Here is a 13261-nt window from a genome sequence, read left to right as displayed (position 1 = left end):
TTTTCTTTTTTTTTTTTTTTGAGACGGAGTTTCGCTCGTTACCCAGGCTGGAGTGCAATGGCGCAATCTCAGCTCACCGCAACCTCCGCCTCCTGAGTTCAGGCAATTCTCCTGCCTCAGCCTCCTGAGTAGCTGGGATTACAGGCACACGCCAGCAGGCCCAGCTAATTTTTCATATTTTTAGTAAAGACAGGGTTTCACCACATTGACCACGATGGTCTCGATCTCTTGACCTCGTGATCCACCTGCCTCGGCCTCCTAAAGTGCTGGGATTACAGGCATGAGCCACCACGCCCGGCCTATATATATATTTTTTAAATTTTTAGAGACATGGGGGTCTCCCTATGCTGCCAGCTGGCTTTGAACTCCTTGGCTCAAGGGATCCTACTGTTTCAGCCTCCCAAGGTGTTGGGTTTATAGGCGTGAACCGCCACACTCAACCTGTCATGAAATTCAATTTTGAAAAGAGAACATGAAAATGGACACTCTCCTACAATCTGATGAAATCTGGCACAACTTTTTGGTTATCTGGCAGTATGTCTCAAAGACATAGTACGTGTATGGGCATGTACATCTAAGTACATACATAGCACAATTACACCTTCAGGAATTCATCCTAAGGATCGTCATGATCATGCACTGCTGAGAAAACTAAACTAGAAACCACTGGAATGTCCAGTCACAAGAAAGTGGGTAATGACTTTGGGCACACTCACACACTGGACAGGGCAGACACTCCTGACTCCACTACCTGATAGGCCAAATTAACTGACATTCTCCACTCTCCTGTAAAACACTGGTGGTTGACAGGACTCTTGGATAATCTGTACATTTGTGTGAAAAATTCAACACCATGCTGCCTAAGACTCAGCCATGTTCATTCTAAACACCCATTATGCCAGTTGTATTTGTCATTAAAAGCCTGGAGGCCAGGCGTGGTGGCTTATGCCTGTAATCCCAGCACTTTGGGAGGCCAAGGTGGGTGGTTCACTTGAGGTCAGGAGTTTGAGACCAGCCTGGCCCACATGATGAAACCCTGTCTCTACTTAAAAAAGAAAAGAAAAGAAAAGAAAAAAAATAGCTGAGTGTGTTGGTGCACACCTGTAATCCCAGATACATGGGAGAGTGAGGCAAGAGAATGCTTGAATCCAGGAGGCAGAGGTTGCAGTGAGCCAAGATCGAAATGCTGCATTCCAGCCTGGGCAACAGAGCGAGCAAGACTCCATATAAAAAAAAAAAAAAAAAAAAAGGCTAGACGTTTTTCTTTCTTTAAAAATAAAGATGGTGGTCTTGCTTTGTCCCCCGACCCGACCCCCGAGTGACAGGGGTGCTGTGCACTCTCCTGTGGTTTATCCTTCACAGGAAATTCAGTACTTTTGGTGGCCAAGGTGGGCAGATCATGAGGTCAGGAGTTCGAGACTAGCCTGGCCAATATGGTGAAACTCCATCTCTAATAAAAATACAAAAATTAGCTGAGCATAGAGGCATGTGCCCAGTTCTCAGGAGGCTGAGGTAGAAGAATTGCTTCAACCTGAGAGGCAGAGGTTGCAGTGAGCTGAGATCATGCCATTGAACTCCAGCCTGGTGGACAAAGTGAGACTCTGTCTCAAAAAAAAAAAAAAGTTGCTGCATCTTAGAACCACAGGGGACTCATGGTGATTTCATTCCATCAAATAAATTATTTTTCAATTGTGTAAATACAGGATTTGATAAAAAGCGTCCTAAGTTCAAATTTTGATAGGAGGACATAGATACAACAGTTTATTTACGTTTTGACATAGGGTCTCCCTCTGTTGCCCAGACTGGAGTGCAGTGGCATAATCAAGACTCACTGCAACCTCCACCTCCCAGGTTCAAGTGATCCCCCCCACCTTAGCTTCCTGAGTAGCTGGGAATACAGGTGCTGTCACCACAACTGGCTAATTTTTTTTCTTTTCTTTTTTTTTTTTTTTTTGGTGGAGATAAAGTCTCCCTATATTGCCCAGTCTAGTCTGGAGCTCCAGGACTCAAACGATCTTCCTGCTTGTGTCTCCCAAAATGCTGGAATTGCAGGTGTGAGCCACCAAGCCCAGCCTTGAATTCTTAAAATTATCTGTAGCACATGTGAATAGTTTGTGAACCGTATGTGAACTTTAAAGTAATAATTGGCATCCACCTGAGAACATTGTAGCAGAGTTGGGCTTATACAGGAATCTCAACTAGCCAGTAAATACTCACTAAACGATCACTCTTTTCAGGGCCCCATGCTATATAGAAAGATACAGATTCCTTAGTAGTTGTCAAGAGCTCATTAACTATGATCATTTGAACAGAAGGTGCCTGGAGGTGAGGGGTGATCAATTCCAGTACCCAGTTTAGGCAATGCTGACCCCTAGGCCCTCTGGCACCAACCCCATTTGCACTCTAAGCTATTGTTGCCAATTCTCTCTGAGTAACACCTTAGAAACATAGTCCCTGGTAAAGAACAGCAGAAAGCTACACTACAAGTAAAACTAAATATCAATTCCAAATGTAAATTGTTTGACAATAAAAAAAAATATAATTTAAATAATAGCAGGAATGGGCTGGGAATGGTGGCTCATGCCTGTAGCCCCAGGACTTTGGGAGGCCAAGATGGGCAGATCACTTGAGATCAGCAGGTTGAGGCCAGCCTGGCTAACATGGTGAAACCTGGTCTCTACTAAAAAAAACTATGAAAATTACCAAAGTGCGCCTATAACCCCAGTTACTCAGGAGGCTGAGGCCCGAGAATCACTTGAACCGAGAAAGCGGAGTTTGCAGTAAGCCGTGACTGTGCCACTGCACTCCAGTCTACCTCAAATAAATAAATAAATAATACCAAGAGTGAAGAGCTTTGAAAAACAGATATATGTGAGGGTGGGCATGGTGGCTTGTGCCTGTAATTCCAGCACTTTGGGAGGCCAAGGCGGATGGTTAACCTGAGGCCAGGAATTGGAGACCAGCCTGGCCAACATGGTGAAACCCCATCTCTACTGAAAATACAAAAATTACCTGGCAGGGGAGATAAAATGATCACGAAGGTGGTTTTCTCAGGGCGAGGCTCATCCATTGCACTCTAGATCTGCTGACCCCTGTGATTTCCCCAAATGCGGGAAACTCAACTGCATAATTTGTGGTAGTGGGGGACTGCGTTCGCACTTTCCCCTGATAAAAAATAAAAATAAAGTTAGCCGGGCGCGGTGGCTCAAGCCTGTAATCCCAGCACTTTGGGATGCCAAGGCGGGTGGATCGCGAGGTCAAGAGATCGAGACCATCCTGGTCAACATGGTGAAACCCCCGTCTCTACTAAAACTACAAAAAATTAGCTGGGCATGGTGGCACGTGCCTGTAATCCCAGCTACTCAGGAGGCTGAGGCAGGAGAATTGCCTGAACCCAGGAGGCGGAGGTTGCGTTGAGCCGAGATCGCGCCATTGCACTCCAGCCTGGGTAACAAGAGTGAAACTCCATCTCAAAGAAAATAAATAAATAAATAAATAAATAAATAAATTTAAAAAATAAAAAAATTAGCCAGGCGTGGTGGTACACGCCTGTAGTTCCACATACCTGGGTGGCTGAGTCAGGAGAATTGCTGGAACCTGGAGGCAGAAGTTGCAGTGAGCTGAGATCACGCCACTGCACTCCAGCCTGGGAGACAGAGCCAGGCTCCATATTAAAAAAAAAAAAAAAAAAAAGCTGGACATTTTTCTTTCTTTAAAAATAAAGATGCGGGTCTTGCTTTGTCGACCAGGCTGGTGTCCAACTCCTCACCTCAAGTGATCTCCTATCAGCCTCCCAAAGTGATGGGATTACAGGTATGAGCCACCACACCTGGCCCAGCCTGGAAACATTTGCACCTGATCTAGGAGGTTGTCTTAAGCGTCTTTAAAGTTCTTTTTCTTTAAAATTCTTTCTTTTGAGAAAGAGTTTCACTCTTGTTACCCAGGCTGGAGTGCAATGGCACGATCTCGGCTCACTGCAACCTCCGCCTCCTGGGTTCAAGCAATTCTCCTGCCTCAGCCTCCCGAGTAGCTGGGACTACAGGCACGCACCGTCATGTCCAGCTAATTTTTGTATTTTTAGTAGAGACGAGGTTTCACTTTGTTGACCAGGATGGTCTCGATCTCTTGACCTCGTGATCCACCTGCCTCGGCCTCCCAAAGTGCTGGGATTATAGGAGTGAGCCACCACGCCCGGCCTAAATTTCTTTTACCTTCTGAGCTGGATGCTGTGGCTCACGCCAGTAATCCCAGCACTTTGGTGAAGCCAAGGGAGGCAGATTGCCCAAGGTCAAGAGTTAGAGACCAGCCTGGCCAACATGGTGAAACCCTCCTGTTTACTAAAAATACAAAAATTAGCCAGGCTTGGTGGTGTGGGTCTGTAATCCCAGCTACTCAGGAGGCTGAGGCAGGAGAATCACTTGAACCCAGGAGGCAGAGGTTGTGCAGTGAGCTGAGATCTCTCTCCATTGTACTCCAGCCTGGGTGACAAGGGCAAAACTCCATCTTAAAAAAAAAAAAAAAAAATTCTTTTATGTTCTGTCTTTATTCATCCATTTTATACAAATAAAAACTGGAGGCCGGGCACGGTGGCTCATGCCTGTAATCCCAGCACTTTGGGAGGCTGAGGCGGGTGGATCACGAAGTCAAGAGATTGAGACCATCCTGGCCAACATGGTGAAACCCCGTCTCTGCTAAAAGTACAGAAAATTAGCTGGACATGTTGGTGCGTGCCTGTAGTCCCAGCTACTCAGGAGGCTGAGACAGGAGAATTGCCTGAAACCGGAAAACGGATGTTGCAGTGAGCTGGGATCGCACCACTGCACTCCAGCCCGGCAATAGAGTGAGACTCTGCCTCAAAAAAAAAAAAAAAAAAAAGAAGAAGAAATCAAAACTGGATATTACAAGGAAGGTTTAGACAGGAAATTGGAATAAGTGGACCCACTCTCCAAGAATGGGCTTTACACCTGTAGCCAAAAGGTTGCAAAATGAGACAGGGTGAGGTGGCTCACACCTGTAGTCCCATCTAGTAGGGATGCTAAACTGCGAGGATCATTCCAGCCCAGGAGGTTGAGGATGCATTCACCCGAGGCTGCGCCACTGCACTTTATGCACTCCAGCCTGAATGACGCAGTAAGACTCTATCTCAAAAAAAAAAAAAAAAAAAAAAAAAAAGATTGCAAAGTGAATGTGCTGTTGTTTAGGGCTAGTTTCGGTGGCTCACTCCTATAATCCCCGCACTTTGGGAGGCCAAGGCAGGTGGATCACGAGGTCAGGAGTTCCTGACCAGCCTGGCCAATATGGTGAAACCCTGTCTTTACTAAAAATACAAAAATTAGCTGGGCTTGGTGACAGGCATCTGTAGTCTCATCTACTTGGGAGGCTGAGGGAGGAGGATCACTTGAACATGTGAGGTGGAGGTTGCAGTGAGCTGAGATTGTGCCACTGCACTCCAGCCTGGGTGACAGAGTGAGACTCCATCTCAAATATACATATATATTTATATATAAAAATAGATATGTATATATTTATATATAAAAATATATTTGTATATATTTATATATAAAATATATATGTATGTATTTACATATAAAAATATATGTATATATTTATACATAAAATGTATATATACACTATTGTTTAAATTTAAAGTGTTTAGACATATATCATATTTTATTATTTTCCACATTAATTCACTTCTTCAATAACTAAGCATCTACGATTCCCTAACATATGAAATAAATACATACAGCTTCAAAAACATGGTACATGGCCAGGCACAGTGGCTTACACCTCTAATCCCAGCAAGTTGGGAGGCCACAGTGGAAGAATTACGTGAGCCCAAGAATCTGAGACCAGCCTATGTGACATAGAGAGATCCTGTCTCTACAAAACTGAAGTGCAAGTTTTGCCCCGGATTTCGTTAGCACATAGTCAACAACTTCCCTATTTTAAAACTGCCCCGGTTTTTCTGCTAATAACTGCCTCTTTCTGCTTCTGTACCTCAACTTATTGCTTACTAGCTAAAAACCTTAAGGAAAACTGCCGCGTCGTCTAAAACCTGCTGTGTCATCTAAAGTTCTGAGTTACTTCTGCCCCTTCACCTATAAACACTGTATACTTTTCTTTTTTTTTTTTCTTCTTTTTTTTTTTTGAGATGGAGTTTCGCTCTTGTTACTCAGGCTGGAGTGCAATGGTGCGATCTTGGCTCACTGCAACCTCCGCCTCCTAGGTTCAGGCAATTCTCCTGCCTCAGCCTCCTTAGTAGCCTGGACTACAGGCACGCGCCACCAGGCCCAGGTAATTTTTTTTTTGTATTTTTAGTAGAGACGGGGTTTCACCATGTTGACCAGGATGGTCTCGATCTCTTGACCTCGTGATCTACCCGCCTCGGCCCCCCAAAGTGCTGGGATTACAGGCGTGAGCCACCATACCCGGCCAACACTGTATACTGTTCTTAGCTGGAGTCCAGACTTTTGGTTGTGAACCTTTCTGGGCCCACCGGCATAATAAAGTGTGTTCTTCCGTTTCCCTGAGTGCCACTTGGGTTTCTTGTCAGGTAAAATTTTCTGCAACAAAACAATTTTAAGTAAATTAGCTGATCATGGCCACATGCATCTGTGGTTCCAGCTACTTGGGAGGCTGAAGTGGGAGGATCATTTGACCCCTGGAGTTCGAGGCTGCAGTGAGCTATGATTGTGCCACTGCACTCCAGCCTGGGTTACAGAATAAAATCCTGTCTCAAAAAATAAATAAATAAAAAATAACAAAACACGGTAGAAAAAAATGACTGATATGCTAAAATACTGATAATACATTAAGGTAAAAAGGAAGATTAGAACAAAATGTTCCGTACATTCACATCTTAGTAAAGTATGCCTTGTTACATATGACTCAGTAGAAATCCAACAGGAGTCTCCTACAAAATCCTAACAATTCCTCCCAGACAGGAACTAACAGATAATTTTATTTTCTTCCTTCTGCTTTCCTTGGATTTTCCAAATCTTCTAAAACTAAGATTATTTTTATTTTTTCTTCTTCTTCTTTTTTTTTAAACAGAGTCTCACTCACTGTCACCAAGGCTGGAGTGCAATGGGGGCCATCCTGGCTCACTGCAACCTCCGCCACCCAGGTTCCTGCCTCAACCTCCCAGGTAGCTGGAATTACAGGTGTGTGTCACCACACCTGGCTAATTTTTGTATTTTTAGTAGAGACGAGGTTTCACCATGTTGGCCAGGCTTGTCTTGAACTCCTGGCTTCAACTGATCCACCCGCCTAGGCCTCCCAAAGTGTCAGGATTACAGCCGTGAGCCACGGCATCTGGCCTAAAATTTTTATTTATTTATTTATTTATTTTTGAGACAGAGTCTTGCTGTCACCAGACTGAAGTGCAGTTGCACAATCTCCACTCACTGCAACCTCCTGGGTTCGAGCGATTTCCCTGTATCAGCCTCCTGAGTAGCTAAGATTACGGGCGTGCGCCACCACACCCAGCTAATTTTTATTTTGTATTTTAATAGATACCTGGTTTCACCATATTGGTCAGGATGGTCTCAATCTCTTGACCTCACCATCTGCCCGCTGCTGCCTCCCAAAGTGCTGGGATTACACGCGTGAGCCACAGCACACGGCCAGATTATTTTCATAATCAGAGGAAGTATTACTTAAGTCTTTGTTAGTCTTTCAAACTCTTCTTGTGGAAATGCTACTAAATGGATAACCAAAACATGATTGTGACAGAAAAGGCCTTAAGTGCTACAATGAGCACGTGGAGGTCATAGAAACTCAGTTTCTGTGGAGAATAGACTGCAGTGACACAGAATAAACCTGGGAATGACTGAATTTCCTGTGAAGGATAAACCACAGGGGAGTGCACAGCACCCCTGTCACTCAGGGGTTGGGTCGGGGGACACTAGGAGACACAGCATGGACAGGAGGGGCAAGGCAGAGCTGGTGGAAAGCTCTAGAAAGGTCAGAGCCTGGGTTGATCCTATTCAGATTTCTGACTTCTTTCTGCTCATCCTCTATCAGAGCTGCTCACACTGTGACCTTTTCTCAGACCCTAGGGCTTAAGTGACACATTGTTATTGAACCAGATACCAGGGTGCACAGGACAAGCACCTGTGTTAAAAGGTGCTGTATCCTAGAACTACAGGGGACTCACAGTGGTTTCATTCCATCAAATAAATTATTTTTCGATGGTATAAATACAGGATTTGATGAAGAGTCCTGAGTTCAAATAATAGAATTTGATAGGAAGACATAGATACAACAGTTTATTTAGATTTTGACATAGGGTCTCCCTCTGTTGCCCCGACTCCAGTGCAGTGGCACAATCATGGCTCACTGCAACCTCGACCTTCCAGGTTCAAGTGATCCTCCCACCTTAGCTTCCTGAGTAGCTGGGACTACAGGCGCTGTCACCACACCTGGCTAATTTTTTTTCTTTTCTTTTTTTTTTTTTTTTGTGGAGATGTTGCTGGGGGCAGGGGTGGGTCTCCCTATGTTGCCCAGGCTGGTCTTGAACTCCTGTACTCAAATGATCTTCCTGCTTGGGTCTCCCAAAGTGCTAGAATTTCAGGTGTGAGCTATCTGTCCAGCCCTGAATTCTTAAAATTATTTGTAGCACATGTGAATAGAGTTAGTGACCTGTGTAAGAACTTTAAAGTCATCATGGGCATTCACCTGAGAATCTTGTAACAGAGTTAGGCTTTTGCAGGAATCTCAGCCAGCCAGCAAATATTCACTCATTGCTGACTCTTTTTCAGGCCCTGTGCTGTACGCAAAGATGCAGATTCCGTAGGAGTTGTCACTATCCCATTAACTACAGTCATTTGAATAGAAGGTGCCTGGGGGTGAGGGGTCATCAATATCTAATTCAGACAATGCCTACTCCCAGCCCATCTGGCGCCAACCCCATAGGCACTCTAAGTTATGATTGACAACTCCCTCTGAGCAACACTTGAGAAACCTAGTCCAAGATAAAGAACAGCTGAAAGCTATGCAGTAAACCAAGCTAAATATCAATTGCAAATGTATATTTCCTAATTGTCTGACAATGAAAAATAATACAATGTAAATGATAGCAGGAATGGACCGGGGGTCATGGCTCATGCCTGTAACCCCAGCACTTTGGGAGGCAGAGGTGGGTGAATCACTTGAGGTCAGGAGGTCCAGACCAGCCTGGCTAATATGGCCAAACCCAGTCTCTACTAAAAAAATATAAAAATCGGCCGGGCGCGGTGGCTCACGCCTGTAATCCCAGCACTTTGGGAGGCCGAGGCGGGTGGATCACGAGGTCAAGAGATCGAGACCATCCTGGTCAACATGGTGAAACCCCGTCTCTACTAAAAATACAAAAAAAATTAGCTGGGCGTGGTGGCACGCGCTTGTAATCCCAGCTACTCGGGAGGCTGAGGCAGAAGAATTGCCTAAACCCAGGAGGCGGAGGTTGCAGTGAGCCGAGATCGCGCCATTGCACTCCAGCCTGGGTAACAAGAGCGAAACTCTTTCTCAAAAAAAAAAAAAAAAAAAAAAATATATATATATATATATATATATATATATATATATGTGTGTGTGTGTGTATATATATATATATATATATATATATAAATTAGCTGAGTGTCATGGCATGTGCCTGTTATCCCAGTTACTCGGGAGGCTGAGGCTGGATAATCACTTGAACCCAGGAAGAGGAGGTTGCAGTGAGCCGAGATTGTGCCACTGCACTCCAGCCTGGGTGACAGTGAGACCCTGTCTCCAAAAAATAAGTAAATAAATAAATAATACCAAGAGTTAAGAGCTTTTAAAAACATATATGCGAGACTGGGCATGGTGGCTTATGCCTGTAATCCCAGCACTTTGGGAGGCTGAGGTGGGCGGATCACCTGAGGCCAGGAGTTTGAGACCAGCCTGGCCAACATGGTGAAACACCATCTCTACTAAAAATACAAAAATTATCCAGGTATGGTGGCGGGCACCTGTAATCTCAGCTACTCAGGAGGCTGAGGCAGGAAAATCACTTAAGCCCAGGATTCGGATGTTGCAGTGAGTCGAGATTGTGCCATTGAATTCCACACTGTACAACAAGATCAAGACTCCATCTCAAAAACAACAACAACAAAAATAGGCTGGGCGCAATGGCTCATCCCTATAATCCCAACACTTTGGGAGGCCTAGGCGGGCAGATCACAAGGTCAGGAGTTTGAGACCAGCCTGACCAACATAGTGAAACCCAGTTTCTACTACAAATATATAAAAAATAGCTGGCATGGTGTCACGCAACTGGAATCCCAGATACTCAGGAGGTTGAGGCAGGAGAATTGCTTGAACCCGGGAGGCAGGTTGTAGTGAGCCGAGATTGTGCCACTGCACTCCAGTCCAGGCAACAGAAGGTCAGGAGTTCGAGACCAGCCTGGCCAGCTTGGTGGCAGGCACCTGTAGTTCCAGGTACTCTGGAGGCTGAGGCAGGAGAATCACTTGAACCTGGGAGGTGGAGGTTGCAGCGAACCAAGATTTGCACCACCGCACTCCATCTCAAAACAAACAAAAAGAAAACAACAGATATATGTGGAAAAAGTCACCAAAAGAGTGTCAAATTTAAAATAAAATGTTTAAATATGGATTGTTTTTTCTAATTTCCCACATTACCTCAGTTCATCAGTAACTATCGGGCTGTGTGATGTCTCATGCCTGTAATATCAGCACCCTGGGAGGCCCAGGTGGGAGGAGTGCTTAAGCTCAGGAGTTTGAGACCAGTCTGGGCAACATGGTGAGACTTCATCTCTATAAAAAATAAAAACATAAAAATTAGCCAGGGCCGGGCGCGGTGGCTCATGCCTGTAATCCAAGCATTTTGGGAGGCCGAGGTGGGTGGATCACCTGAGGTCAGGAGTTCAAGACCAGCCTGGCCGTCAAGGTGAAACCCTATGTTTAAATAAATAAATAAATAAATAAAAATTTAAAAAATAAAAATAAAAAATTAGCCAGGTGTGGTGGCATACACCTGTAGTCCCAGCTACTTGGGAGGTGAGGTAGGAGGACACTTGAGCTGGGAGGTGAAGGCTCAGTGAGTCCTGATTGCGTCACTGCCTGGGTGATGGAGTGAAATCTTGTTTCAAAAAACGAACAAGGCTGGGCGCGGTGGCTCATGCCTGTAATCCCAGCACTTTGGGAGGCCGAGGCGGGTGGATCACAAGGTCAAGAGATCGAGACCATCCTGGTCAACATGGTGAAACCCCGTCTCTACTAAAAATACAAAAATTAGCTGGGCGTGATGGTGCGTGCCTGTAGTCCCCACTACTCGTGAGGCTGAGGCAGGAGAATTGCTTGAACCCAGGAGGCGGAGGTTGCGGTGAGCCGAGATCGTGCCATTGCACTCCAGTCTGGGCAACAACAGCAAAACTCCGTCTCAGAAAAACAAACAAACAAACAAAAACCAACCATCTGCACTTCTCCACCATCTCAAATGAACATATTGGGAACAAGAAACAAAGAGGTGGAAGTCTAGTCTCACTTCAGGGGTAGCTATTCCTAGTATCTTGCTAGACTTTTAAAAGTACTCAGTAATAGGCCGGACGTGGTGGCTCAAGTCTGTAATCCCAGCACTTTGGGAGGCCGACGTGGGTGGATCACAAGGTCAAGAGATCGAGACCATCCTGGTCAACATGGTGAAGCCCCGTCTCTACTAAAAATACAAAACATTAGCTGGGCATGGTGGTGTGTGCCTGTAATCCCAGCTACTCAGGAGGCTGAGGCAGGAGAATTGCCTGAACCTAGGAAGCGGAGGTTGCGGTGAGCCGAGATCGCGCCATTGCACTCTAGCCTGGGTAACATGAGTGAAACTCCCCCTCAAAAAAAAAAAAAAAAAAAAAAAAAAGGACTCAGTAATACACTATAGCTGAAGAGCAAAGCATATTTTGTTTGTCCTGAGACAGGGTGGAGTCTTGCTCTTTCGCCCAGGCTGGAGTGCAGTGGCGTGATCTCAGCTAACTGCAACCTCCATCTCCCAGTTTGAAGCAATTTTCCTGCCTCAGCCTCCCAAGTAGCTAGAATTACAGGTACCCACCACCACAATCAGCAAATTTTTATATTTTTAGTAGAGACAAGGTTTCACCATGTTGGCCAGGCTGGTCTTGAACTCCTGACCTCATGATCTGCCCACCTTGGCCTCCCAAAGTGCCAGCTTTACAGACATGAGCCACTGCACCTGGCCTGTTTTATTTTTTTCAGACAGACTGTCTCTCTGGAGTGCAGTGGTGCTATTATGGCTCACTGCAGCCTTGACCTCCAGGGTTCAAATGGTCCTTCCCCAATTGGCTTCTGGAATAGATGGTATTACAGGCACATGATACTACACCTGACTACTTTTAATTTTTTTTCTGGCTGGGCATGGTGTATAAGGCCTGTAATCCCACTACTTTGGTAGGACAAGGCTGGCGGATCACAAGGTCAGGAGTTCGAGACCAGCCTGGCCAATATGATGAAACCCCATCTCTATTAAAGGGAAAACAAAACCAAAAATGAGCCAAGCTTGGTGGCTAGCACCTGTAGTTCCAGCTACTCTGGGGGCTGAGGCAGGAGAATCACTTGAACCCAGGAAGTGGAGGTTGGAGTGAACCAAGATCTCACCACTGCACTCCAGCCTGGGTGACAGACCAAGACTTTGTCTCAAAAAATTTTTTTGACTGGGCGCGGTGGCTCACGGCTGTAATCCCAGCACTTTGGGAGGCCGAGGCGGGTGGATCACGAGGTCAAGAGATCGAGACCATCCTGGTCAACATGGTGAAACCCCGTCTCTACTAAAAATACAAAAAATCAGCTGGGCATGGTGGCGCGTGCCTATAATCCCAGCTACTCAGGAGGCTGAGGCAGGAGAATTGCCTGAACCCAGGAGGCGGAGGTCGCTGTGAGCAGAGATCGCGCCATTGCACTCCAGCCTGGGTAACAAGAGCGAAACTCCGTCTCAAAAAAAAAAAAAAAAAAGAAAGTTGAGTTGGATTATCATTGAAAAGAGGGAAAATGCAAACAATGGGAAACCTGGGGGTGTCTCAGTAAGAGAGTGTTAAAAAATGTTATTAAAGGATCTGGGTTGCCGGGCGCGGTGGCTCACGCCTGTAATCCCAGCACTTTGGGAGGCCGAGGTAGGTGGATCACGAGGTCAAGAGATCGAGACCATCCTGGTCAACATGGTGAAACCCCGTCTCTACTAAAACTACAAAAAATTAGCTGGGCATGGTGGCGCGTGCCTGTAATCCCAGCT

At 45.6% G+C, this 13261-nt stretch overlaps 1 non-coding gene across 1 annotated transcript; it reads left to right on the top strand.

Moving 5' to 3' along the window:
* The first annotated feature begins 3004 nt into the window (after nucleotides 1–3004).
* On the top strand, nucleotides 3005–3168 carry LOC116536242. Its single transcript, XR_004262546.1, has one exon. It is a non-coding gene; the product is annotated as a U1 spliceosomal RNA (small nuclear RNA).
* The last annotated feature ends 10093 nt before the right edge of the window (nucleotides 3169–13261 follow it).

Source organism: Sapajus apella, unplaced genomic scaffold (genome assembly GCF_009761245.1).
Source record: "Sapajus apella isolate SASKATOON/1434 unplaced genomic scaffold, GSC_monkey_1.0 scaffold3, whole genome shotgun sequence".
NCBI lineage: Eukaryota > Metazoa > Chordata > Mammalia > Primates > Cebidae > Sapajus > Sapajus apella.
This window is presented reverse-complemented; position numbering and strand designations above follow the sequence as displayed.